The 27,774-nt window shown below is 43.2% G+C and overlaps 1 protein-coding gene across 5 annotated transcripts in view; it reads right to left on the bottom strand.

The window, feature by feature from the left end:
* Window positions 1-27,774, bottom strand: part of EXOC6B (exocyst complex component 6B) — a 442,104-nt gene that overhangs the window by 74,444 nt on the left and 339,886 nt on the right. The window lies entirely within an intron of this gene.

Genomic DNA, 27,774 nt, shown 5'->3' with positions numbered 1-27,774 from the left:
AGTTTATTCACCTCTGGGTGAAATTTGCCTTCTGCAGGGAACCCCAGGCCTACACCACCTGAGTCCTAAAACCATGTCTGAAGAGGTGCATAAGACTTGCACCATCCCTCTGCATGGGAGTAAATTTTAGCCCTCGTTGAAGAAACTGCATTTGAGAGAGTACTTTTTAATAACAGTTAAAGAGAACATTCAGCATGCAGCTCATTACCCAATTTCAGTTTTGACTATGTGGCGTGCAACAAATCTGTCTGCAACACGATACATTTTCTTAAAAAGTATTTAAAAAAAAGACTGAAAATACACATTGTCAATTAACATTAACTGAAGGAACCGGTGTAGCCACTCTACTTAAGAATGCAAGTAACGTAGACTGATGGTGCAGCATGTGTGCCACACACCCAATGATGCCATTTATCCTAAAAGCGTACCTCGAGGTTACAAAGTACGTCAATCCTGAACTTGGGAACCTATATTCCATCTGATTACATGAATTAAATGATCCACCTGCATTAGTTTTCATATTTCGCTGGCTCTGTCAGCTGTTTTCTGTTCTTGTTGATTTGCGATTGGTAGTCCCAATGCTTTGCTCTTGGCTTACCTAACCAAGTGACCAATGCAGGTTACATTTTCTAAACCCTGATCTGTGGAAACACTGATAACTCCTGGAGCCAAATTTATTCCTGAAGTAACTCCATTGTAAAGCTCATTGTAAAGTCAAAAGAATATTAACTACCAAAAGGAACCTTTGTGGATTGTATAATCAGCTAACTGGGGGAAGATCTGAAGGCAAAATTCCAAAGGCTGAGATCTTGACACCTCTGCAAATTGCCTTTGTTGTAAGGAAGGTGCTGAAATGCTCCATAATTCATACTCCAAACCGATCAAGGAAAAGATGACAGACAAGACAGACTTGCTGAATACACTGAAAATCCAAAGCTTGGAAATGTAGAAGCTTAATTAATTTCAGCAGGCGAATATGGCTTCAGGGATTCTGAAACGATTATTAGTAAACCAATGTTTCTCAACGTTTTCAGTTTGGTGTCCCCTTACCCAAAGTCCAAAATTTTCATGACGCTCTTACATTTACTGTAAAAGTAAGAGTAAAAAAATATCTATCAATGATCAGCCTATATAATTTGTGCATGTATGTTTCTGTTTCAAGCGGCTGACAGAGAACACTTGACCTTGATGGGTAAGAGTGTAACAGGGAGCAGGAGAGCGAGACAGTCTTCACTTTAGATTGTAATAAAATATTTAATGCCTGATGACTCCCTGACTGCCCTTCCATGACCACCTGGGGATTGTGACCCACCAGGTTAGAAACCCTGGAACAAACACCACATTTATTCCTATTACATTATTATTAGCATTGCATTACATTGCATAAAGTTTTGCATTTCATCCAAGAACCACAAAGCACTTTCCAAATTTGCATTAAGTCTCACCCTCTTGTAAGGTCCCATTTTACAGCTGGGAAAAATAAGGAACAGAGAGGTTAAGTGAGTTGACCAAGGATATCGTGATTCTGTGGCAGACCAGAACACTCCTGACTTCCAGAGCCTTCCTTGATAATTGTTGAATTTTCTATCACCCCAACATACACATCAGTGGCATGGTTCAAAACTAGGTTCAAGAAGTTCATCTTCCTCCATGGTGTCTTACATTGTTCATATGTGCTTTATGGGTTTGTGTTGCTGGAGGTCTCCAGGCTGTTTCTGCTGTCGGAGTTAATCAGGCATGTTGTTTACTTATTGTAAATCACATCTTTAGTTAATTTCTGTTAAAATGCCCAGAGGTGATTAATAATTATGATCAGGATTCCCCACAGAAGGCGACATTCTCAGAAAAATAAAGTGCTTCAGAAATGTGAGGAATGCTGCATATGGACCAAGTGGTGAAGAAGTAATGACTTAAATGAAGGAATCACATCTGGCTTAGTTTAGCCTAAAGCCATAACCAAACCACAGTCTCCTCAACAGTACTGGCACTGCTTTTGTGAAAAATCACACAATTATGAGACGACAGTTCAGAGTCCTGGCGGCAGGGAGTGAATATCACTTGATTAGGTGTCAAGCAAAACCTTCCTCACTGAAACAAATCTGATGATGATAACTCTGATCCCGGAGGAACGTGGTCATATCATGTAACTGGATGGCTTAAGTAGGGACGCATGTATTTAATGTGCCCCTGGAGAAACAGGCTAAGATGCACTGGCAGAGCGCCACAGTTAATCTACAGCATGCCTATGGTCTGGTGATGGAAGAGATCATGCTCTGTACCCCACCGTTCTCAACAAGTATGGCAAAGTATTCTCACAGTCACTATCCCTTTAGAGTTAGCAGTAAGTAGCATGCGGGAATCTGCAACTATTGGGCCCGATGCAGAGATGAGATCCCACAACTCCCATCGGCTTCAGTTCATTCACTAACACATAACTGAATTAGCACTCGATTCTATGGCACTGAAGCCAATGGAAGCTACGGGTACCCAGGTCCAGCATTGGAATAAGGATGATAAACACCATCCAATTTTTATTTAAAGAACAAAAGCAGTGACTTGAAAGATCAGACCGAGTCGGCTGAGGGATACACGTTAATAACGCTACTCAAGACACTTGGCAGCAATGTCTTTTATGCTCCACTAACACCTCTTCCAAGAGAAACTGCTTTCTGTTACCACCAGCCTTGCTTTGTAGTGATGCTGTTCATCATTCCACAGGGGCAACACGCAAGACAAAACAGTATTTAATCTGTTCTTGACAAATTTTATGTGAATAAAATAACTACAAAATAGACCAAATATGGTATTAAAGGCTACAGTCAATGTAAGTATATTTTTTAAGTGGGAGAAAATCTGCCTGACTGCTGGAATTATAAAACGGTGAAAAAGAAATAGGTGGGGTGGAAATTTAACTTCAAAATAATTGCACAAAACGTATTTTTCATTCATTTATGAACATATGAACGGCCATACTGGGTCAGACCAATGGTCCATCTAGTCCAGTATCATGTTTCTGGCAATGGCCAGTACCAAAGCTTCAGGGGGAAATGTACAAAACAGGGCAGTTTGTGTGATCTACCGCTGTCTTCCCCTCCAGTCTTCCAGCAGTCAGTGGTTTAGGGTCACCCCGAGCATGGGGTTGCCTCCCTGGCCATCTTGGCTAATAGCCATTGATGGACCTATCCTCCGTGAACTTCTCTAGTTCTTTTTTGAACGCTGTTCAAAATGAAATTTCAAAGCTCGTTCATTCCCCCGGAACAGAGCCCAGTTAAGTTGCCTGTTACTTTTAAAATAAAACACTATTGTGAGGTTGCTTATTTCATTTTAAAACCAGCATGTGAGGAAAACTCAACATTTACTTTATTTTTTAATACTAAATTCCACACGGGAATTTTGAAGGCACTGAGCTCCCTCAACTCTTCATGAAGTCAAGTCCTTGTTAGTAATTTAGTTTCATTCTCACAGGTGTTCGGCTCATCACCAGGTTGGACCATGAGCAGCAAATACTGCCCCATCCTTCCTAAGCACAGGGCCTCTGCTTGGAGTGGAGCTGGGGTGTTCCTGCTGCAAAAGGATGACGGCAAGATTTGGAGGATCAACCAGGGCTCCCTGCGCATTGGAACATCACATCAGTTCTCAGTGATGTGAATGAGAACCCTTCTATGGACTTCTACAGCCTGATCCCAAGGCTCACCTGATGGTAAGGGGCAGTAAATCTGCCACTACACAGACCCACTATCTGCCCCTCCCCACCAAACCTCTTTGTATAGGGGAAAGCAAGCAGTCCAGTGGGTACTCCAAGCCCAGGCATTAAGTAGTGGCAGCAGGGTAGCTCTCCAACTCATGTCCTGGCTGCATGGCCTGTGCTTGGGAAAGGATCTAGGCCTCCGTGTTTGTGAAAAGGGGGTGCCAGATTAACAGCGCTTTTGTTTCTTCACAAAACAACTCAGAAGCCGCAGAAGCGGCCCAGCCTCCCCCTCAGCGATGCAGAAATGTAGGGCAGGGGACTACCTGTAAAGGGTGACGGGTCAGCTCACTCTACAGATCAGTTCAGCTGGCTGCCCTACTGAGATTCTCAACAAAAGGGCCAAGTAGCGGCCATTGCAATGATGGCTTTTAGGCAGGGCTTAATTTGTGCTGGGGCTGAGCCGGCACCTCTCGGCTTGGCAGTTCATAGCCTCGGCACTTCTGGGCTTGCTGCATCATGCGTGTAAGAGATTCATGCGTGTAAGAGATTCAAACCACTCTCACATCACGCAGCTGCCAGAGGAATATCCCGGGAGTGCTGCACTGCTGCTCGCATGTGACGCTTGAGCCCCGCTGCCCCGGCATCTCTGGCTTGAACCCCGGCACCCCTTTCATCACAGCTTTTATGGTGAGGACCATGACCTCTAGAACTAGGCTCTGACTACTAAGCAGGACACTGGACAAGCGTCAGATGGTAATTCTCAATCTCTACTGACCGAAGCCAGATTTGGAACCTAGTGCTAGAGCTGGGTTGCCAGAGCTGGTGGACATGCCAAAGAGCTGAATGCAGCCTCATCCTTTGTAGCATAATGTTCTTTTATGAAAAAATAATAATCTCACTTGTATAAAGTAAAGAGCCTATTACCCTTTGTCGTCTGCAACATTTGTACATGGAGCCTGTGTGGCTTTTGCAACTAGTGAGCGTCAGTTTTGTTCGGTGTTAGAACAAGTTTATGTACTGCTGTGTGCGGCTGACTCAGTTACTAAACTGGCCACAAATCTTTTCAGTAACTCCCACAAAGTAGTTTTCAAATATACAGTGGAAAACACACACACAAAAATTCACATAAAAATGGTGGAATTAACAAGATCAGTGTTGAATTTCAGTGCTCCCTTTGCTTATTGTCACACCCTGTCATCTGTATGTTTTCTGACCCATCATCCGTATGTTTTCTATTTAAACTGTAAACTCTCCCAGGCAGCGATTGTGTATTTTTTAGCTCTGTGAAGCACCTAGCAAACTTTTGGTGCAAGGATAGTTGTCGACAGTATTCAACTACCACCAACAATTAATCACACCTTAATCAAACCAGGAAGGTAAGTCAGAAATATAGTTTTAAAAGACAGGTTCCAGAGTAACAGCCGTGTTAGTCTGTATCCGCAGTAAGAAGAACAGGAGTACTTGTGGCACCTTAGAGACTAACAAATTTAGTAGAGCATAAGCTTTCGTGGACTACAGCCCACTTCAAAGTTTTAAAAGAGTTGATGGACATCCTCTTAGAGGTCACACTGAAGAGCATTTCCTCACTTCTAATATAGGGAGGAAGGGTGTTCTTTTCATAAATACTTACCTCTTCCTTAATACTAATCATCCATAGAATTCAAAGCTTTTTACCGAAGAGGGAGTGTATCATTATTCCCATTTTATAGATAGGGAAACAAAGGCACAGAGAAATAAAATAGCTTGCTCAAGATCACACGGCAAGTGGTGGCTGAGCTAGGAACAGAATTTAGGTCTTCTGACTCTCTGTCCACTCCGCTAGTCCATGCTGACTGAAAAAGAACAAAGAACTGGGAAACCTGGATTCTATCCCCAGCCTTGTCAAAGATTCTGGGCCAACATTTTACTCATGAGAATAATCCCAGTTACAGAAATCTTGGACTTTCCCTCTCCACGATTTAGTCTCTATATCTGTAAAATGGGAATACTGCTACTTATCTACCACATAGGGCTGCCGGGAGGTTGCATTACTACACCTCTACCTCAATATAACGCTGTCCTTGGGAGCCAAAAAATCTTACCACATTATAGGTGAAACCGCGTTATATTGAACTTGGTTTGATCCGCCGGAGTGCGCAGCCCCGCCCCCCCGGAGCACTGCTTTACCCTGTTATATCCGAATTCGTGTTCTATCGGGTCACGTTATATCAGGGTTGAGTGCTTTACAAATACACCTCTGAGATCCTCAGAGAGAAGATGCTATAGAAAAGATACAGTAGCAATGGTCATGGTTTTAACAGGACAATTGTCAAAACACTGCTTTATTTAAAGACAATCCCATGCCCTGAGTGGCGTAGGGAGATTCATTTTGTAACAGACGTGGACAAACTACGTCCTGCCCGGCCCCTGAGCTCCCGGCTGGGGAGCCTAGTCCCCGGCCCCTTCCCCGCTGCTCCCCCTTCCACCACAGCCACGCTGCTGCGCGGGCCGCACTCTGGCCTGCCGCTCCCACTGGGCAGCGTGGGGAGCGTAGCTGGCTCTGGCCGGATGTCGCAGCTGCGAGCTCCTGCTGCTGGTAAGGGGATGGGGGGGGTTGGATAAGGGAGCGGGAGGTCCTGGGGGGCAGTCAGGGAGGAGAGGGCAGTTGGATGGGGCGGAGGTTCTGGGGGGGTGGTCAGGGGATGGGGAACAGAGAGGGTTGGGAGTGGGAGTCCCGGGGGGGGGCCTGTCAGGGGGCGGGGATGTGGATAGGGGTCGGGAGGGCAGCCAGGGGACAGGGAGCATGGGGGGCTTTGGGATTCTGAGGGGCAGTTAGGGGCGGGGGGTCCCGGGAGGGGGTAGTCAGGGGATGAGGAGCAGAGGGTGGTTAGATGGGGGTGGGAGTCCCAGGGGGCTGTCAGGGGGCGGGTGTGTGGATAGGGGTCAGAACAGTCAGGGGACAAGGGGGTTGGATAGAGGGCGGGGGTCCTGGGACGGGGCGGTCAGGGGACAGGTAATGGGGGGGTTGGATTGGGGATGGGGTCCCGGGGGCGGTTAGGGGCGGAGGTCCTGGGAGGGGGCGGTCAGGGGACAAGGAGCAGGGGGGGTTGGATGGGTCAGAGTTCTGGGGGGGCAGTCAGGGGCAGGAAGTGGGAGGGGGCGGATGGGGGTGGGGGCCAGCCTGTTTGGGGAGGCATAGCCTTCCCTACCTGGCCCTCCATAGAGGTGCGCAATCCCAATGTGGCCCTCGGGCCAAAAAGTTTGCTCACCCCTGTTCTGTAACAAGGAAATACCTCACCCAATAGATAAACTTGACTGTCACTGCTAGATTTGGTCAAATTTTTTGTCTAAACCTTTTTTTTTTTTAAATCAAATAAAGACTTTGATTAAACACATTTTCTTGTGAAATTTTCTCTGTCTCTCTCTAAAAGGTTCATAGAAAGTAAAATACATTTTTTGACCAACTCGACTCACTTCCTTTCAAATTAAAAGTTCAGTTTTGTAATTGTTAATAATGCACGTTTGATACTCATATACTAAATGCTTTGTAAACTTGATTATATTTTCTAAATAAATAGTTATTTGAAAAACAATTGCTTTTCACTGTCTTAGAACAACTCAGACAACTCAAAGTGAAATTTGTTCCCTTACTCTTATTAACTGTATTTCAATAGTCCTTCGAGTCCCCCATCAGGGATCACTAATGGGGAACAGAGTGCGTGTGAAGCCCACATGGGGTGAGGAATTCAGAATTGCTGCAGGGAAGGAAATGCAGAACGAAGAACAGGGGAGTCACAAAGCCAGCTAAACCGGACAGTCTCTACGTAAAAGAATAAATGGACACAAATCAGACGTCAAGAATTATAACATTCCAAAACCAGTTGGAGAACACTTCAACCTCCCTGGCCACTCGATTACAGACCTAAATGTCGCAATATTACAACAAAAAAAACTTCAAAAACAGACTCCAAGGAGAGACTGCTGAATTGGAATTAATTTGCAAATTGGACACCATTAAATTAGGCTTGAACAAAAACTGGGAGTGGATGGGCCATTACACAAAGTAAAACTATTTCCCTATGCTTATCCCCCACCCCCCCCACAGTTCCTCATATCTCCTTGTCAATCGATGGAAATGGGCCATTTTCATTACCACTACAAACAGTTTTTTTTCTCTCTCCTGCTGATAAAAGCTCAACTTAACTGATCACTCTCCTTATAGTGTGTACGGTAACACCCATTGTTTCATGTTCTCCATGTATATATATATATCTTCCTACTGTATTTTCCACTACATGCATCCGATGAAGTAGGCTGTAGCCCACGAAAGCTTACGCTCAAATAAATTTGTTAGTCTTTAAGGTGCCACAAATACTCCTGTTCTTAAAGCCAGGGATGTGGGAGAGAGGAGGATGGGGAAAAAAGAGAAACAATGGGAGAAACACTGGTAGTCCTAAAAGGGGAGTAGATTTTCCCACCAAGTGAGCCTGAATACAGCCATAAGGTACCCAACCAAACAAATAATGATCAGAACTGAAAGTTTAGTTTCTATATAAAGGCCAGATTCTGCCCATGACCTTTGTGTAAACCTCAAACTGGCTTCTTCTGAATCACACCTAACTGGTCTATCTTTAAAGAAAGCAATCTAATAATAGAGGTCATAATGTCCACCACCACCACTCTCACTCCTGATTACTACCTATACAGATTTCCTCACAACACTGAAAGAAAACACACTACAGTCCTACATTTATGCGTAGTCCACAGACTATAGTTAGAATTGGAATTTGGCCCTCTCCACCCAATGAGTTTGACATCCCTGTTGCAGGGTTTCTTGTGAGTGCTCCACCGCTGGAGGAGATTTTTGTTTTGATTAGATTAGGAGAACATTGAATTACTTATGTAAGAGCGAAAATGCAGCAAATTATGTAAACGCTGCAAAGAGATACAGTGTTTAAGAAAAAAAAAAAGAGCCTTCCAACCTTGGCCATGTGTCGACACATTCTTGGGAACGTAGATTTAGTTGTGTAAATACTTTGCATAAATCCCTCAAAGTAACATTTATTGGAACATCAGCCGCCCCAACAGCTTTAATTCAAAACTTGCATTTTGCATTAAGTGAAATGGATGAGTTTTGAATCTGGAACCCGTCTTCCGTCGGGATGCCAAATTGGATGACCCGCTTTGACGTTTAGTTCTTTAACAGAACTCCACGTTCTCTCTGTTTAAAAGTGTGCTGTGCTACTCGCTGTTCCCACAGCACCTGCTGCTCGTTGAAGAGCTGACCTAAATACTGGGTGCAAAGTGGAAGGAGGCAGAATTGCACATATAAAGGACTGAAAACAACAATAACCACCACCACCCCAACACATTTCTCTCTCATGTTGACCAAGCCTACAAGGTGCAGTAGATTATGGGCCAGGAGCAAATGCAATGAAATCTCAGGGAAGGAAAACATTATTTTAATCAAAATTATTCCCTTACATTTTACAACTGCTGGGCTTGCTATCTGTATTCTTGCTGCACAGAAGAATGATTGAGAGATTTAGTTCTCAGGCTTAAGTGAACCTAATTCTGAACCAGTGATTATCCAGAATATGCAAAGTGGGTCAGTAGGTACCAATGCACTGCATCTGTAAAATATGATGCTCTTTAATAACTAAAACAAGTTACTGATTGACCTGCACTTTTACCAAGCAAATCATGCAAGAGTTTCTGAGCATTTTACAAAAGGGAGGTATTTTATTTATTTATTTATTTTATTTTTATCTTCCTTTTGCGCCTGGTGAAACCGAGGCACAGATTGGTTGCATTTCTGATGCCGAATTGCTAAGTGAATAGTTGGCAACGCCTGCATACTGACACCCAGGCTCCAGCTCTAATTGCTAAACCATACTGCCTCTTTAAGAAGCCACTCTCCTGTTTGCGAGCTGAGAGTTACCTGGGAAGTAGCAAGCAAAACATTACAGGGCGTCGCAGGGAGAGCGACTTGAGAACTATACTCCACTAGCTGATGAGAAGGAGCCATGTCAGGGGCTCATTAAAAACGGTTTATCCCTCTCCTTTATGTACTAACAAAATGGGAACTGGGGAGAAGGGCGAGTTTCAGCTAAAATATAAAGCAGCAATAATTTGCATTTACAATATATAGCATTTTTTCACTCCAGAGAATCCCCAAGTGCTTTGCAAGCTGTACCCATCCAGCACCAGAGAAATGCAGCCACCTCTGGGGTCGGGAAGATGAAAGACTCAGGATGCTGCACATCAGTAGGGATGGACATTTGGAAAGACGAAAGCAAGTGAAACCCTGCTCTTCCATGAAGGGCTGTGGATGGCTGATGCTTGGCTCTTATAAGCACTTTTCCTTTGAAGAGCATAAGATGCTTCACAAAGGAGGGTAGAGTGCCAGGTCCACACAGAACAGATGGGACCTGAATTGTCAAGGTCTCTCCTGAAGGCCTCAGTGCAGTAAACTACACTGCACCATCATCCTCCGCAGAAAAGCAAAGAGCTGCCAGGATGTGAGCCTGTGGCTCCAAGGAGACGGCTGATGCCAAACCTGATGTTTATTCCCTTAAACCAGCCCCTCCGGAATAGATTTTTAAACACAGACTTTTAAAAACTCAAACAAAAGTAGTTTCTGAAAATAGCAGATTTCACTAGTCTGGGCTATTTTTTAATTCAACATTTTGGAGCAGAATACCCTTCCTCCCCCATCCGCCTGAGACCTATCATGCTCACCCTGGCCAGCATTCCTCACCGTCTAAGTCAGGAACTTGGTCTGGTGTACAAAGTGCCGTGAACGTCTGACAGCACAGGCAGGAAAGATCAGTGGCATGGATACAGCAGTAATGCTTCTGGATCAATTAATCAAAAAGCAACGGAACAGTAAGTGTCCTCAGGAAGTATCTGTAGTCACAGTCTATGCTACTGAGCTTGGACTACTTCATTCCAGTTCATTTTGCCTTCTCCTATGCGAACAGCTCTGCATTTGAAGTACTTGAAGCAATCAACCAAAATAGGTTATTATTATTACCTGATTTCTCCTTATCAAAGGAAAAACTTTCCTGTGAAACTTGTCACAAAGATTCAATAGAAACATCCAGAACCTGGTCTCATGTCAAAGATTTCATACATAGGACCTTTGGTTTTGTGTATTATCTGAACAATGGCATTTGTAGCAGCACTAGGTCCCCTAAACATGGTCCTGAAGCAATGCTTTAGCACTAACGCAGAGGCAGAAGAGTGCCAACAACTGAAAGACCAATTCTGTGCATTTCAATCTTCTTTGGTAGTCCCATCCCCATAACTGACCAGCAGGACCCAGTTGCCCTGAAGAGGACACAGCACATAGTGGCGTGACAGGGACACTATTTGTACAATGCAACAGTGCTGAAGCTCAGATCCATAGAGTACCACTACAATACAGTACAGTATAGTGTACCATACTCCTTCCAACACTTCCATTCCCAGCCTGTAAAGTGATTTCTGAACTACTGCTTTTTTTTTTTTTGGTCATGCCTAAGGAACTGCTGAATCTACTCGACACCTCCAAGCCATGACAGATGGCTCCACATGCTGCTGCTAATGCACTGGAAACAGCCGAAGGATGCAGTTCTCTGCCTCGGCGTTGTGCATAAGTGATGTGTGAGCTTTAATGAAGTAGTTTATATTTCAATGGTTTTGTGCTTTTTTCTACTATTTATATCACAAGTGTGGTCAGATGAGTGAAGGAATAAAAAAGGGAATGTTATTTCCACAGTCCATTACATCACCCTCTCCTCCTGGAACAACAAAATAAATAAATTAAAAAAATCTTGATATTAAACTAAAACATTTCTGCCATAAACACTGAGGACATAAGGTACGTGAAACATATGCGTCCCATGAGGAATACCGAACTGCACATGACAAATTTCCCATCTCACAAAAAGATATTAGGGGATTCTCTGCCCACTGGATATGCAGACTACAGCTTGTGCCTTGATTTTGCTCTCCAGAGCTCCCTTTCTGGCTAGCAGGTATTAGCTTTTCAACATAAAGTGTCATTAAATATCATATTGAAAGGGGCAGCAAATGTTTTCAATATCTTCAAATCAAAACCTTACCATATACAAAAGCACATGAGGAAAAGCACAACATGGTCAGACCAATCACCAGTGATGCATTCTTTAGGCATATTCCTATTCTTTAACCCAATCGGTGAACATTATGAGTGACTGCAAACAGAATGAAGAAGTGGTATTTTACCCACAAAAGCTTATGCCCAAAGAAATCGGTTAGTCCTTAAGGTGCCACCAGACTCCTTGTTGTTTTTGTGGATACAGACTAACACGGCTACTCCCTGATTCTTGGAAACAGAATAGGAATCGTTATGTAACCTGCAGCGATCGATGCTCCTGCTATAATTAGCATTTGTATAAAACTCAACAATGCTGGTGTTCAAGGCAGTGAACATGTCTCATTCTAATGCTCCCATTATTACCACTGAAATCAATGGGACTTAAGTTAAGCGGGCAGAATTTTTCTACAGGTGTGGAAGTTACATGTACATTTATTATGCTTTCCTGACTGCACTACAAGTTTGGGGCCTAAGTCATTTTTAACTGAATTGAATTTAATAATAATAATACCTCTCTCTAACACTGGAGAGAATACAGTCAAGCAAATTATGTACTCTCAGTCTAACCTTAAAGAAATCCCCCAACTTAAAAATATAAAAAACTTTTTCCACAATACAAAACCACCCTCAATAAAAATGCCGAACTTGTGTCAAACTAATCTCAAACATGAAGCAAATTTCAATGTGCTATTTTCCTCTGACATCCCGGAATGTGACTCTCAAGGACAGAACTGGCTGTTTGATTAGCTCCTAGTCCTGCAGAAGCAATTGTTTTCAAACAGTTTTGAAAAATAATTTTGTATGGGGTGTGCATTCCAGGAAGAAATGCCATTTACAAACGGTCCGTTTTTCTTTTTCTCTCTCTGCCTCCTATTTTAAACATTAAGAACAGAACAGGAACAGATTTCATACAAGTGTGTTCACAGGTACTGGATAAAGATGTGTTTGTTTTTACGGTACATGTGCCACGCTACTTTTTTTGTTGGAACTTTCCGAGTCCGTCAGCATGTTTAAATCCGAATAAGTCAATTAATCCACAATGAGAATCTGTTTTAATTAGCGGATCTTTACTCTGGGTACAAATTCTATTTCAGTTTACGTGACACATGTAACTGGTCTATCTGTTTACTTTCTCTTAAACTTTAAACAAAACAATCACGTCTACTATAATTCTCATTCCTGATTATCACGTCATTTCTACATCAGGTATGGTATGTCAGCAACCAAATTAAGCTATTAAACTCTGGAACATTTAACATGATTAGATTTCAGAAACGTTTACTCTTCCATTTGGATAGATGTGGTTTCTGTGGACAGGAGATGGTAGTGTGCCAAATAACACTCAGCTTGATACACACCCATTGTTCTCTCTCTTATTGGCTGACTGACACCATATAATAGAAAAGTTGGAGGAGGTTTTGCTGGAAACATACTCCACCAGCGCACCTTGGGGAATCTTCGGCTCCATCGAGTGTCCAAAATGAGCTAGAATAAAACTAAACTCAAACACACACTTTCACCCTAGAAACCAATTCTAAGAATTTCATTCACCCTATCATAGGAGTTGCCAGACTGGATTAGACCTGAGGTCCATCTAGTGCCATATCCTGTAACACTCCCACATAATATGGGATATTCTGCATAACAGAATCCGGGTTAGACCCTGAAGCATGAGGTTTCATATCCTTTCCAACTGTACATCATATAGCAGAAACCTTGTGACCTTTGGGTCCAATCCAAACCAACTAACCCATCTCAAACATAAGACCATGAAATTATCACAGCAGACTGCTCATAAACGTCAAGAAAAACCAAAGATTATTTGTTAAAAGCATTCAGCAAATGGTCAATTAATTCAAGAAAGTCAAGGTCTGTTCACAGATAGCTAAATTAATTAAATTATTCATGCTTAATTATTTGTTCAGTTGTATTGAGAACAGGGCTTCTACATGACTCACATAATGTAACCATCTCTTTTCCAACAGATTATTCATTCGTTACATGTCAGTCCAAAAATATCTGCCATGTCATCTGAGATCTAGTGTAGGTGAGAAGGCAAAAAGGAATTCTATATTAGAGTTGGTCTAAATTTCTTGAAATTTTCATGGACATTTTTCACTGAAGTTTCACATTTCGGCAAAATCATGAATAAAACTTCTTGAAATTTGTTCAGGTTGTTCATCCAGGTGGCTGGCTGTGTGTAACATGGATATGTGGGGCCCTCATTATGCTCCCCCCACGGCTCTTCCACTGGAGGGGCTCTGGAGTGTAAGCCCTGCAATCTACTGGGAGAGTGAAAACCTGTTCTTGTGGATCCCCTCCAAGATGCAGCATTTCAGGCATGCCGCTAGCCCGAAGGCTGGATTTGGCCTCTCCAGAGCTATGGAATTAATAAAGCGTAATACAACCTGACTGCAAAAAAACCCAACAAAGTTTAACAGTGCCTTTTACTGGATCGAATCAAAACTGCAAGTCAGAGAGAGAGCGAGAGAGCCCTATATTGCCAACAGTATTTCTCCTTTAGTCCATATGGTAGAGGGTTTGTAATTTTGGAATGGGAAGACGTAAGTTTTGTCCCCGCTGTCACTATGAAGTTCTTAATAGTCACAGTGTGCAACATTATGACAACCATGTTTTCCTACGTGGCCACAGCTCTGTTTCAATATTAAGGGTAAAAAAGGGGCCCAGTTTGTCACTTAATTCTGGTATTTGAGATCATGCAATGAATGGTGCAAGCATCTATGACCCAGAGTTAAAACCAATTCCATTCTAGCTATTCTGGAGCAGGATTTTCCAATTAAGGGAAAGTTTATTTTTTCAGTGGTTTCTTTGTAATGATATAAAAGGATGATGCAGCTCCCTGAAGCAGTCTTTAATGGATCAATTCAAGCAACAGTCTCTCTCTGCAATTAACGTGCCTCTCCTCCGTCCAACTAATGTGCTTGTTTACACTATCTGGCAAACTGCAGATCAAGTGTCCATTTCATCACCAGTCTTCTTTTGCCTAAGCCAAGACTAACAGACCATGGTGGTAATTTAAACACTGAAAAACATGCACAATATCGATCCAAGAGACTTGAAGCCAGTTAACTGCTACACTAAAATATATCCTCGAGGGGATGTGCCTTCAGTGAGGCCTGATAGAAGGAAAGAACTGAATGAATGGGAAGTTCGCTAGAGAGATTAATATGTATGACACATGACTTGAATAAGGTTGCATTTTACTTGGTTTATTACATGTAGCCATGAGTTAAATTTGTTAGAAAGGGCAGAAGGGATTACGTGGGAGAGGAATGTGAAACATACACCACAAAATGATCGTGGTTCTCTAAAGCAAATACTTATCTGGTATATCAGGACTGCTTCCAAATGATGCAGATGTGGTGCCTAGAAATGCTTAATAGCATCAAGTAATAACATGCACTAAATGAACAGATTACAGTTAGAGGAAACAAACCATGTATGAAGCTATTTACCTAACTTTCATGAGATTTACCCGTCCGAAAGAGGAAAGGGTCTGGGACATTGTGTAAATTGTGAACTAATTCACCATTGCCCCTGAAGGAGGCATCTAATTCTTTGAAAAGTGACTCTGTAAAAGTTGTGTCCCAGAGGATCAGTGGCACCTCTGCCCCCTTGTGGTTTCCCTGACAGCACCCCTGGAAGTATTAGACCTCTTGCTCTTACCTGTCTGGGATGGAAACTGGCACGCTTTCACTCTCAAGACTTGAACCTGGGTACATTACCCCTTGAATGCCAACTGCTCAATGCCATGCAGGCCCATCTCAGTCTGGGCACATGCTCGATCTTCCCTTTGGGAACCTGTGGCTGGGGATACTAACAGCCTTCTTCAAACAAAGTATTTTTATTTAGCAGTTGGAACAAAGTATCAGAGCAAAAAGGATTTTAAAACAACACACAACTACACGCATATTTAGTCTTCTCTAACCTAACTGTTCAGCAGATCGAGGAACGTGATCGTTCCCCTTTATTCGACATTGGTGAGGCCTCATCTGGAATACTGTGTCCAGTTTTGGGCCCCACACTACAAGAAGGATGTGGAAAAACTGGAAAGAGTCCAGCGGAGGGCAACAAAAATGATTAGGGGTCTGGAGCACATGACTTATGAGGAGAGGCTGAGGGAACTGGGATTGTTTAGTCTCCAGAAGAGAAGAATGAGGGGGGGATTTGATAGCTGCTTTCAACTACCTGAAAGGGGCTTCCAAAGAGGATGGAGCTCGGCTGTTCTCAGTGGTGGCAGACGACAGAACAAGGAGCAATGGTCTCAAGTTGCAGTGGGGGAGGTCCAGGTTGGATATCAGGAAAAACTATTTCACTAGGAGGGTGGTGAAACACTGGAATGCATTACCTAGGGAGGTGGTGGAGTCTCCTTCCTTGGAGGTTTTTAAGGCCCGGCTTGACAAAGCCCTGGCTGGGATGATTTAGCTGGGAATTGGTCCTGCTTTGAGGAGGGGGTTGGACTAGATGACCTCTTGAGGTCCCTTCCAACTCTGATATTCTATGATTCTATGATTCACTACAAGTTGGGCAAACTAGCCTCTTCAGACCCACAGCAGAATCAACTCACATTCTCTTAGGGCGTGGCTACACGCGAAACTCCAAAGCGCTCCCGCGGCAGCGCTTTGAAGTGCGAGTGTGGTCGCGGCGCCTGCGCTGGGAGAGAGCTCTCCCAGCGCTGCAGGTACTCCACCTCCCCGAGGGGATTAGCTTACCGCGCTGGGAGAGCGGCTCCCAGCGCTGGGGCACTGTTTACACTGGCGCTTTACAGCACTGTAACTTGCTGCGCTCAGGGGGGTGTTTTTTCACACCCCTGAGCGAGAAAGTTGCAGCGCTGTAAAGCACCAGTGTAGCCATAAACTTAGAAAGCAAGAGGTCTCCGATGACCCACCGTGGTCACAACAGAGAGTATGTCCTGTTGCGCTCGCTCACCTCCCTGGTCTGTGAGAATCAGTTTTAAGTAGAAGACAGGCCCTCCAAGTCCAGAAGAAATCTATTACCGTACTGCTTACTTTTTCCTTTTCTTTTGTTGGTTACAGAGCCCAGGGGTGAAGTCTCCTAGTAACTCAGACTAGTTTCACCAGGTCAGCCAGAGCATCCAATGGGGCCTATCCAAGATTCTTGGGCCACAAAGCCACTGTGATAAGCTAGCTTGACCTCCTGTATTACACAGGCCAGAGACCTTCCCCAAAATAATTCCTACAGCAGAAATTTTAGAGAAACACCCGATCTTGACTGAAAAATGGTCATTGATGGAGAATCCACCACAACCCTTGGTAAATTGTTCCAAATGGTTAATTACTCTCATCATTAAAAATGTATGCCTTCTTTTTAGTCTGAATTTGCCTAGCTTCAACTTCTAGCCATTGGAATGTGTTATACTTCTCTGTGCCAGATTCAAGAGCCCATTATCAAATATATGTTCCCTATGTAGGTAATTGTAGACGGTGATCAAGTCACCCCTTCACCTTTTCTTTGTTAAGCTAAATAAATTGAGCTCCTTGATTCTATCATTATAAGGCAGATTATTTTACGATCCTTTCATCATTCTCGTGGCTCTTCTCTGAACCCTCTCCAATTTATCCACATCCTTCCTGAACTGTGGGCACAGAACTGCACACAGTATTCCAGTAAAATAACTCTCCACTCCTAATCAAGATTCCCCCTGTGTATGCGTCCCAGGATTGCATTAGCTCTTTTGGCCACAGAATGACACCGGGAGCTCATGTTCAGATGATTATCCTCCATGATCCCCAAATCTTTTTCACAGTCACCACTTCCCAGGAGAGTGCCCCCTATCCTGTATGTATGGCCTACATTCTTTGCTCCTAGATGTATATATTTACACTTAGCCACATTAACACATACATTGTTTGCTTGTGCCCAGTTTACCAAGTGATCTAAATCCCTCTGCATCAGTGACCTATGCTCTTCATTATTTACCACTGCCCCAATTTTTGTGTCATCTGCAAACTTTATTAGTCACGATTATAGGTATTCTTCCAGGTCATTGATAAAAATGTTAAATACCATAGGGCCAAGAACTGACCCCTAAAAAAACCCAAACCCAAAACCAAACAAAAAAACCCAACCAAGTTAGTTTGACAGGATCTAATTTTCACCAACCCAAGTTGATTTGCATTAATTACATTACCCTCATTTAGTTCTTTGTTAACTGTATCATCCGCTTCATTATCTTGCCCAGGACTGATGTCAGGCTGAAAGGTCTGTAATCACCTGGGTCATCCCATTAACCCTTTTTAAAAACTGGCACTACATTAGCTTTCTTCTAGACTTCTGGAGCTTTCCCAGTGCTCCAAGACTTACTGAAAATCAACATTAACAGTCCATCAAGCTCCTCGGCCAGCTCTTTTAAAACTCTGGGATGCAAAACGGATCCCCTGGTCATGGCTGCTCTGCTGTTTGCATGGTTAGACCAACGTGGTCGCTATGTACTGTAATCACTGGCCTAATGGCTATCTCCATTGGCTGCAGGTGGGGGTACTAAAAACTGTCTGGTTATATGGGGATCTCTCATCCCCCTTTGTTAGTCTAACATACTATCTTAGAAGTCAAGCACGTAAATTACATTTTGGATATTTATCAAAATATGCAATTAATGCAGAAACACATGCTACTACTTTGTCAAACATGGCATCATAATTGGGTTTCCCACATTTACTGTGTCTCCGTGACTTCTGGATCAAATGTGCTATGTTTCCAAGTCAATCTGGGATATTTCTGACGTGTCACCAGTTTGTGTCCCATAACCCACATGTGGAGGTTATGCTCTGCCCTCAACTACTCTCTCTTCATGGGGGGTGCACAGGTGTAGCTGAAGATTTGGAACTGAGTTAACAGCTGGTACCTGCAACTAGAAACTCAGTAATTCTGTTAATATATGAGCTAGAATAGATTCCACCTCACTCTCCCATTATTCCTGTTGGCATCCCAGAGCCATCACCTCCAAAACTTACTGTCACTAAAGCAAGCAGATATGGCTCTGAAACAGAAGCTGACATTGTTTTAGAGCAGTACCACTCTTTTCATGGCTAAACAACTGATGTTGAGTAAAAGCATGAATTTCCCCAACTATAATGAAATCAACTTCTAAACAAACTAATACAAATGGTGAGAGAATTGCTTATCTGACCTATTAAATAACTAACTCATCCAGATTTCTAACAGCGACATCTATTCCTTTATTAGTTAAAAAACTATAATTAACTAATGTTTGGTGAGATGTAAACCAGATCTATCAAAATGCAAATTATTGTAAAGAATGTATACTATTATTGAATGGGAGGTGGGGGAAAGGGGAACCATAGGATAGGACAATGTTACAGAAATTAAAATACATTTTGCTGTAAAGTTTGCTGTTGTATAGTGCCACCTTGCTGTCAATTCGTCAATACAGGGCTGACATCAATAAAGTGGAATGGCTCTTTCTAAAAAGGTATGTTGTAGCACAACCACAAGTTATTGTGTTCGATGCAGGAATCACTGGAGGGAAATTATGTGTGTGTTGTCCATGAGTTGTCAGAGTAGAAGATCACAAAGGTACATGCTTCTCGTAAAATCTGAGAGCACTTTAGTTAGGATGAGAAGACATCTACTGCAGATCTGATTTTTAATGCTTCATAACCTTCATCTGCATCACTTTGTATTGCATGCTTCCTGGCAATGTAATATTAGAATAATAGAATAATAGAATCATAGAATAGCAGGGTTGGAAGGGAACTCAGGAGGTCATCTAGTCCAACCCCCTGCTCAAAGCAGGACCAATCCCCAACTAAATCATCCCAGCCAGGGCTTTGTCAAACCTGACCTTAAAAACCTCTAAGGAAGGAGATTCCACCACCTCCCTACGTAACCCATTCCAGTGCTTCACAACTCTCCTTGTTCTGTCATCTGCTACCACTGAGAATAGTTGAAAGCAGCTATCAAATCCCCCCTCATTCTTCTCTTCTGCAGACTAAATAATCCCAGTTCCCTCAGGCTCTTCTCATAAATTATGTGCTCCAGCCCCCTAATCATTTTTGTTGCCCTCCGCTGGATTCTTTCCAATTTTTCCACATCCTTCTTGTAGTGTGGGGCCCAAAACTGGATGCAGTACTGCAGATGAGGCCTCACCAATGTCGAATAGAGGGGAATGATCATGTCCCTCGATCTGCTGGCAATGCTCCTACTTATACAGCCCAAAATGCCATTAGCCTTCTTGGCAACAAGGGCACACTGTTGACTCATATCCAGCTTCTCGTCCACTGTAACCCCTAGGTCCTTTTCTGCAGAACTGCTGCCTAGCCATTCGGTGCCTAGTCTGTAGCAGTGCATGGGATTCTTCTGTTCTAAGTGCAGGACTCTGCACTTGCCCTTGTTGAACCTCATCAGATTTCTTTTGGCCCAATCCTCTAATTTGTCTAGGTCCCTCTGTATCCGATCCCTACCCTCTAGTGTATCTACCACGCCTCCTAATTTAGTGTCATCTCCAAACTTGCTGAGGGTTCAATCCACGCCATCCTCCAGATCATTAATGAAGATGGTGAATAACACCGGCCCCAGGACCGACCCTTGGGGCACTCTGCCTGATCCCGGCTGCCAACTAGACATGGAGCTATTGATGAACCCGATGATCTAGCCAGCTTTCTAGCCACCTTATAGTCCATTACATTAGCTTAAATACAATCCTGAAATGTCAGTCCTTGATTTGTTTGGCAAATACACCCTGTCTTTCCTTTGGTGTCCTCTCATGCCGCTCCAACCTTGTCATCGCTTTCCCAAAATCTTTCACTGGCTTTCTGTCTTGAACACATCAAATTTAAGCTCCTCCTCCTCACCTTTGCCCCTATTTCACATAGCCCCTCCATTTCAAACAGTCTGTCACTTCTTGTCCACCAAGGATGCTCTCTCCCTAAATCTCATCTCTTCCATAAATTAATCTTCCACTGGTCTCCTCACCAACAGTCTCTCCACACTTTGTCCTGAACAGGGATCCTGTGTTTTGTCTTGTCCATGTTAGTCTCTAAGCGCTTTAGGGCAGGAATCACATCTTATTCTATGACTTGTAAAGTGCCATGCACCATTATGACACTATCTAAATGGTTAATGATAAGGATACTCTTCAGATCAAGTGCTATAAAGTGAAGAGTCAGGAAAACTGAAGTGTTTTCCTTGAACAATTTTCTTCAAAATTCTTATGAGACAATGATAGTTCCATGGCTGGGACAAATGTCCCATCGTTAAGTCAGCAGCTTTCATGGAAGAACGGGAAAAGGACTGCAGAGATCTGGAGCACACACTCATCACACAATCCTTAATACTGTTCGAGTTTGTACCATCATTTTGTGTATTTCAGCTTTTTACCTATTCATAACATAACTAAAATGAGAAATGATCTGAGAGACTGTAGATTTCTTGCCTGGCAGAACACTGATAGCTCTTTCCCAACAAAAAGCAGGATGACAACAGATCAAACCATTATCACTCTGAAAAGGAGAAGGTTTTGAAAAAAATAATTGGGGGTAGTATCTGCCTCTTTGGGGATAAAGGATTGTGCTACAGAATTGACTTAATTACCCAGTGGGCCCCGAATGATAGGAGCTAAAACATTCCTAAAATACACTGCAGCTAAATTCTCACTTTCGCAAGCAGCAAAATGGGCAGATTTTTTAAAATCTATAAGATGAAGGGAAGCTATCGAGCAAGGCAGCTCACTGAAGGTTCCTTTATGGACGGCAACTCCATTCAGCATGCATAGCTTTCCTAGCCACCTCAAGAGTGACAGCTTCCAAGCATGCAGAGATTATTGGAGTGTATTCAGTTTCACAGGCAGGGATCTTGAGGTTAAGGGCATCCACCTCTGGCCCTCTTCATCCCCCATCAATCCTGCCTCAATCAACAGGTTAAAGGTGAAAGTGGGCCTTATCACTCAACTGGTGTCCATTTCCCTGATCAGATGACTGCCTCACAATCTCCTGCAATTAGAGGGCATCTGCCGTCAGGGTGGGGAGGAGAGGTTTGTTGCTACCAACAAGCTGGCTAACACCATCTAGCTACGACTGTTTATAATCACTCTCCATTACATGGCAGATATTTCAAAGTGACAGTTGTCTGATCTAAGGTGTAGGGAACTGATGACACATCCAAAGGGGCTTATTATTCCTAAGGAAGACAATGAGAGTTGAGCGAGCTCAGCAAAGTGCAGGATCAGACGCCAAATTTTAACAAATAACTAAAATGTGCTCCCAGTCTAGATGCAACTTTTCCTATTCACTGAGGTTTTGGGTGGAAATGGAGTTTTATCTGATTGAATATATTGTTTGCTCCACCACTGAAGGAAAAACAGACTAGCAAAGACATCCACATAAAACGAGTGCTCATACATTTCTTTGCACAGTTGTCACAATTCGACCTCTCACAGCGTTGGGGGGAAAATTACATGATTCTCACAATAAGCTTCCAGTCTACTCCTTACTTAGATAGGACCATAAAGTTACTTCATAGATGACAATTGATTCTCTGACCCGGGAGAGTTTACAACGGAAGGGTCCAATCTTTCTGACAATTAATATCGAACCCCCTGCAACATTTACTCCCAACAATATCCACAGGAGAACACTGTAATGAAAGAAACCCGGGCAGAATTTTTCTAGACTAACTGAAGCACTAACAGTATATGTTTGCACTCCCGATTTTTTGTTTGAAGGCTCTGGGGAGTATCTAGGCTGGCTAAATCCCCAGCATGCCAATACATCCTTTCTGGATCAAGGGTGATGGGTTTTGATGGAGTCTGAGCAGCTGAATGAATTAGGGGTTGTGTGAGCTTAATATAATTGAACTGCAAAAAGCCATGTTTAAAGTACTATTAAGACTAGCTTAAACCCCCCAAAGCAAGGAAATTCAGAGTTAAGGCTCTAAATCCGCACTGGACTCATGCCTTCGTGCCTTTTAACTTCTTGCAGAGCAGTGTTAGCTGAAGACCATGTCAGCCTGGATTTCAGCACAAACTCGGATTCATCTTTCCTTTGTGAGTCAGACATTTAGCATTAAGTAATTTATTGATTTTGAAGAAAGGCGCCTTTTTCAAAAGACTTTTATTTTTTAGTGTCCCAAAAACACATTCTGAGCCTAACAAGCAAGCAAAACATTAGCCTGGATTCTGGAATCGGCTGCTAGCTCTTTTAGGATGGTTTAGTTGCTCCACAGAGAATTCCTCCATCATGTTTTCAGGAGCTGCAGGATTGAGAGAATCATCCTATGCAACACCCTTACGACCTATGGCTAAGTCCAAGAGAGGGAAGGGGCATATTCAGAATCAGAAGGAGTGTATGTGGCTGGAGTGCTCTGCTCTGGACAAATGGAGTAACCCATTAGGGGGTCATTCAAAGCCACCAGGAATTTGGACAGCCCTTGGCAGTCCAAACCCACAATCCAGGAGGAAAAAGGTGACTTAAAAAAAGTGTCATAGCCAACAGATCTGCAGAGGGCATTCGAAGCGCAAGGAAAGGCATGGAACTTAGGCCTAGCCTCCCCACCCGTGTGACTGTGTCAGACAGAACAGCCTCATGGTTAGAGCACAGGAAGTCGCCATTAGAACACTCCAGGTTCCTCCCACAGACCTGTTGCATCTTGTCTGACATTAAGCTCTTGGTAATTCAGTTTGCTCAGAGATGAAATGAGTGTTATCCTTACTTGCCTGTCTCAGAGGGGTGTTCAGAGGCTTACCCTAATGTTCCTAAAGCACTCGGAGATCCTCACTTGGAGGGCATTATCAAAACCCAAGGTGTAACTACTCACAAATCTCCCACAGGACTAGCTTATTAATGCAGGGGTCATAAATGAAACAGTTGTTTAAATGGGGCATAATGAACCCATGACTTTGCATACGATGTATTGCTTTCCAACAAGGCATTATGGTAAATATTTTCAAAGACACGCAACTACATTTAAATATGGATTTAGAAGGCTAACTTTAGGCACCAGTTTTTGAACATATTGACCTATAAAAGTTAATTTTGTGCCTCTCTAGGCTGAGCTAAAAGACCCAGCTCTGTTACCTCAAAGAGTGGTCCAGCGAGTCACACTGTATTAGCATAGGTGGCACAAGTAGCAACCAAACCCTATGAAATGAGGGGACTGAGTGGGGATACAACTCAGAGGGAAAATTAGAAGTACTGTAATGGGATGAAATGAAGGAAAGGAAAATTTGCACCGACTATCAGGAAAGACATCCGGACGGTATAAAGCTATAGCACATTCGCCTCCCAGGGGAGAGGTGGAAGCCCCATTGCTTGGGGGCATTACACACTAAGTAGGAAAGAAAACACATCTAGGCATATGGCAGCAAGGCAATGCCTCACAAGCTGTAGCTCACTGACATCAACAATCCAGGAAGCCATCTCCTGCAGCATCAGCAGACTGGAACTTTTAAGCTACTTCTACCCTGCGCCTGAGAGTGCATTTCCCAGAGTGGGTAGACAGACCAGCGCTAGCTCTGCTCCAGCTAACAAACTAAAATTAGCAAGTGGCTTGGGAGGTGATTAGGCTAGCCACCTGCGTGAATACCGGGGAGGTCGGGTGGACTTGTAGTTGGGAGGGTCGGCTGACCCGGGGCCTGTGCCACTGCAGACCCATTGCTCTCACTAGCTTGATTAGATCTAGCACTTGACTGTCTACCCTTACTGGGAAGCACGCTCCCAGCTGCTCCAGACCTACCTAGAGTGCCAGGCTGAGAGAGACGGGGGATACTGCATGAGGAGATGGTCTCTCCCTGACAAAGCGGTCTACAGAAGGATTTAGTTGGAGAGCTACTGCAATAAGGAATCAAGTATCAGGGGGTAGCCATGTTAGTCTGTATCTACAAAAACAACAAGGAGTCTGGTGGCACCTTAAAGACTAACAGATTTATTTGGGCATAAGCTTTCGTGAGTTAAAACCTCACTTCTTCGGATGCATCCGAAGAAGTGAGGTTTTAACTCACGAAAGCTTATGCCCAAATAAATCTGTTAGTCTTTAAGGTGCCACCAGACTCCTTGTTGTTTTTGCAATAAGGAATGCTCCTGCACTGGCTGGGAGATGAACTGGATGGAACCTAATGGGACATTTTGTCATGTCTAACGTCTAGGATTCTGTGATTAACGCCGCGATTAGCCACGTTTTGCAAGGTCTTCTCTTTCAACTGAAAAATGTGCTTCAAATATGCAAGTGCGTGTGTGGACCAAAGACATGTCAGAGGGTTTGTCAAAAGCAAAACCACTATTTTAGCTTCCCCTTCGGGGAATTATTCAGTTTAACTGACAATCTCTCTCTCATGGTTTGAACATTGCAATGTGTATTTCATCAAAGCATGAAACAAGCCGTTCTTGACATCTTTTAACAAGTATTTCTACACATTGCTGCACACTCAGTGGGACGGGCAGTCCCCGTCCAGGTGTGGCCAAGGACTAAATCTAAGCACTTGGTGTCGGGCTCATGCAATTGCCTGTTTTCAACCTGCCTCTAGTTTATGAAACTAGCCCTACGCAGAGAATAGAAATACATTTACTTGGAAAAAATGGGAGAATCTGTGCTTACTGTCAAGCTGTCATGGCCCGTTCTGGGGCCATGCTTTCATGCTGCTGGCTGGCGAGGGTAGCCTTGAATGCAATTACTTCCGAGCATGAAACTGACAAGAGCGACACAAAGCAGACAGCAAGGACGGTGCAGACAGCATTGCAGTACAAAAGGTGTCCGTTGGCAGGAGGCTAAACCCAAATCTTTCATTTCATCCAATTTTTACCACCAAGTTTCTGATTAAAACATGAACTGCAAATCCACATTAAAGAAATACATGCATCTCACCAAATAACCTTCCAATTAACTTTGTCATGTCTATGAATGACCAATGAATTATTTAACAAAAAAAATCCATCTTTTCACTTTTTATTTCATGCTTCTCATAAAACAAGGGAGGCTACCTAGGATTATACAGGTAATGTGGGAAGTTAGGGAACATGGCGGGAGAGGGGGAGGAAAGTGTATTTTTGAGGGAAACATCCTTTGATTGTCATTCAACGTAAACCCACAACCACAACTGGCTTTGGGAAACAGTAAAAGACGCATCTAAAATGTTCGCTGTTTGACAAGTGGTAAGCAAAACAGCTGCTATAAACTCAAAGCCAGCGGTTGTCTAAGTCTTACCCCACTGAAGTGGTTTGAAGGGGTGACTTTCAAATTTAGCTCTGTCAAGTTCCTACGGTTTCACATGATATAACAGTGACAGAGCAAAAGTGTCCGTGGAACACCCCAAACACATATTTATAGAAAGACAAGGGTTCAGGTTTTTTAGAATTGCCTGTGGTGAGAAAGTCAGCATGGCTCCATGTATGTGCAGGAGGTGCACAAAATTCCTTGCAGGATCAGGGCTTCGCACAGTGAAAATCTGTGCAGACAGGAAACTTCTATTTATGTAAAATGTCATGCACTGCCCTGTATGAACAAATGATATCTGTACTTCCCAGAGGTTTTAGAATGACACAGAATGGTCAATTACCCAAGCAATACGCTACTTGTATCAAGACAGCATCACTCTGACACTCAAAGATATGGCGTTGCCTGTCCTGAACTGCAGATTCCACTAGGCAGGCTAGGTGAGTCAAGTCTTTACTTTACCCCAGCACAGATTACATCTTCGGCAAGTTATCAAAAATGCTGAAGACCAGTTAGTGGAAGAGAAAGAACAGAATACACTTAGTAGCAGGAAACTTACAAACAAATAAAATTAGAGAAAACGTGTGTAGAGGAGAGTATTTGACCAAGGAGCAGAAATATTAGAGAGGAAGCAACAAATGGACCATTGACTAGCTGTATCCTGGCTCATGTTGAATTCACTTGGGTGCATACTGCCCTTATAAACCATATTAACATTACACATACACCAGCCTACCAGTTAATACACTGCTTCATAGAAGTTAAACATCTGAGAAGCATTTATAGGGCATTTTATTCTTTAGAAAAACCCCACAGCTTTCCTCTTCAAAATCCCTGCATTCATCTCTGTATCTTTGGAGAAGAACCAACACCCCTATATTACCTAAAACACAAGGTCATGTGTGCTTTACTGACAACTCTGTATGTGATGTTGAAACACTTCTGTATGCAAAAGCATGAGATTTGGGAATGACAACTCATTTCTTTCCTGCGAGGCATTTAAGACAATATTGCAAATGGACCTTACATGTAAGCGAATGGACAAGTTTGATATGGAAACAAACCAGGCAGAATTGAATTCCCAAACATAAGTGGGTGTGTGGAGACTCATTATCACCATCAAACTTTAACGTAGCTTTGCACAAGTGTCATTGGATGACAGATTACAATGCACATCAATTGGATTCGGAGACGGTTCGCAATCCATTATGGGTTAAAAGCTGTTCCGGCATGAATCAGAGTCACAGTGGTGAGGAGATCATCGATACAAGGGATTATGCAGATTAAAGAAATACCCTATGCATCTGAAAGTTTTCAGAATGCAAACTATGTCAACCCTGCAAACAAGAGGTACTGCATCATTATGGCAGGAGAGACAAAGCAGAGGGGGTTTAACGGACAAAAAAAGATTGTTTTAATAGGAGAGAAACATCAGTCATCGAGTCCTACTTCATTCAGACTTTCTATCCAACCCCATCCATCTTCAGTGCCAAGAGATGACAGAGCCCTGCTCCCTTTTTCCCCCAGCCTGGTATATCAATAATGCCCATTTCTACCATAACAAATGACTCGCTAGAATGGCCCTTTTCCCTAAACTGGCTTGCCAAGCTCTAGGGATGCCTTAGTACCTGCTACGGTCAACATGGCTATAATGGGATCTCTTGTGAGGTAGGCATCAATGGGCGGAGCCTTTTGTACCCATCTTCATAAACAGCCACTTTGTCATTCATGGCTGGGGAATGTCTGCAAAAGAGGGAGCTGGGAGAAAAAAAAAAAAAAA

This window comes from Chrysemys picta, chromosome 5 (genome assembly GCF_011386835.1).
Source record: "Chrysemys picta bellii isolate R12L10 chromosome 5, ASM1138683v2, whole genome shotgun sequence".
In the NCBI taxonomy this organism is placed as follows: Eukaryota; Metazoa; Chordata; order Testudines; family Emydidae; genus Chrysemys; species Chrysemys picta.
Note: the sequence above shows the minus strand (reverse complement) of the source record. Positions and strands in the feature narration are given on the sequence as shown.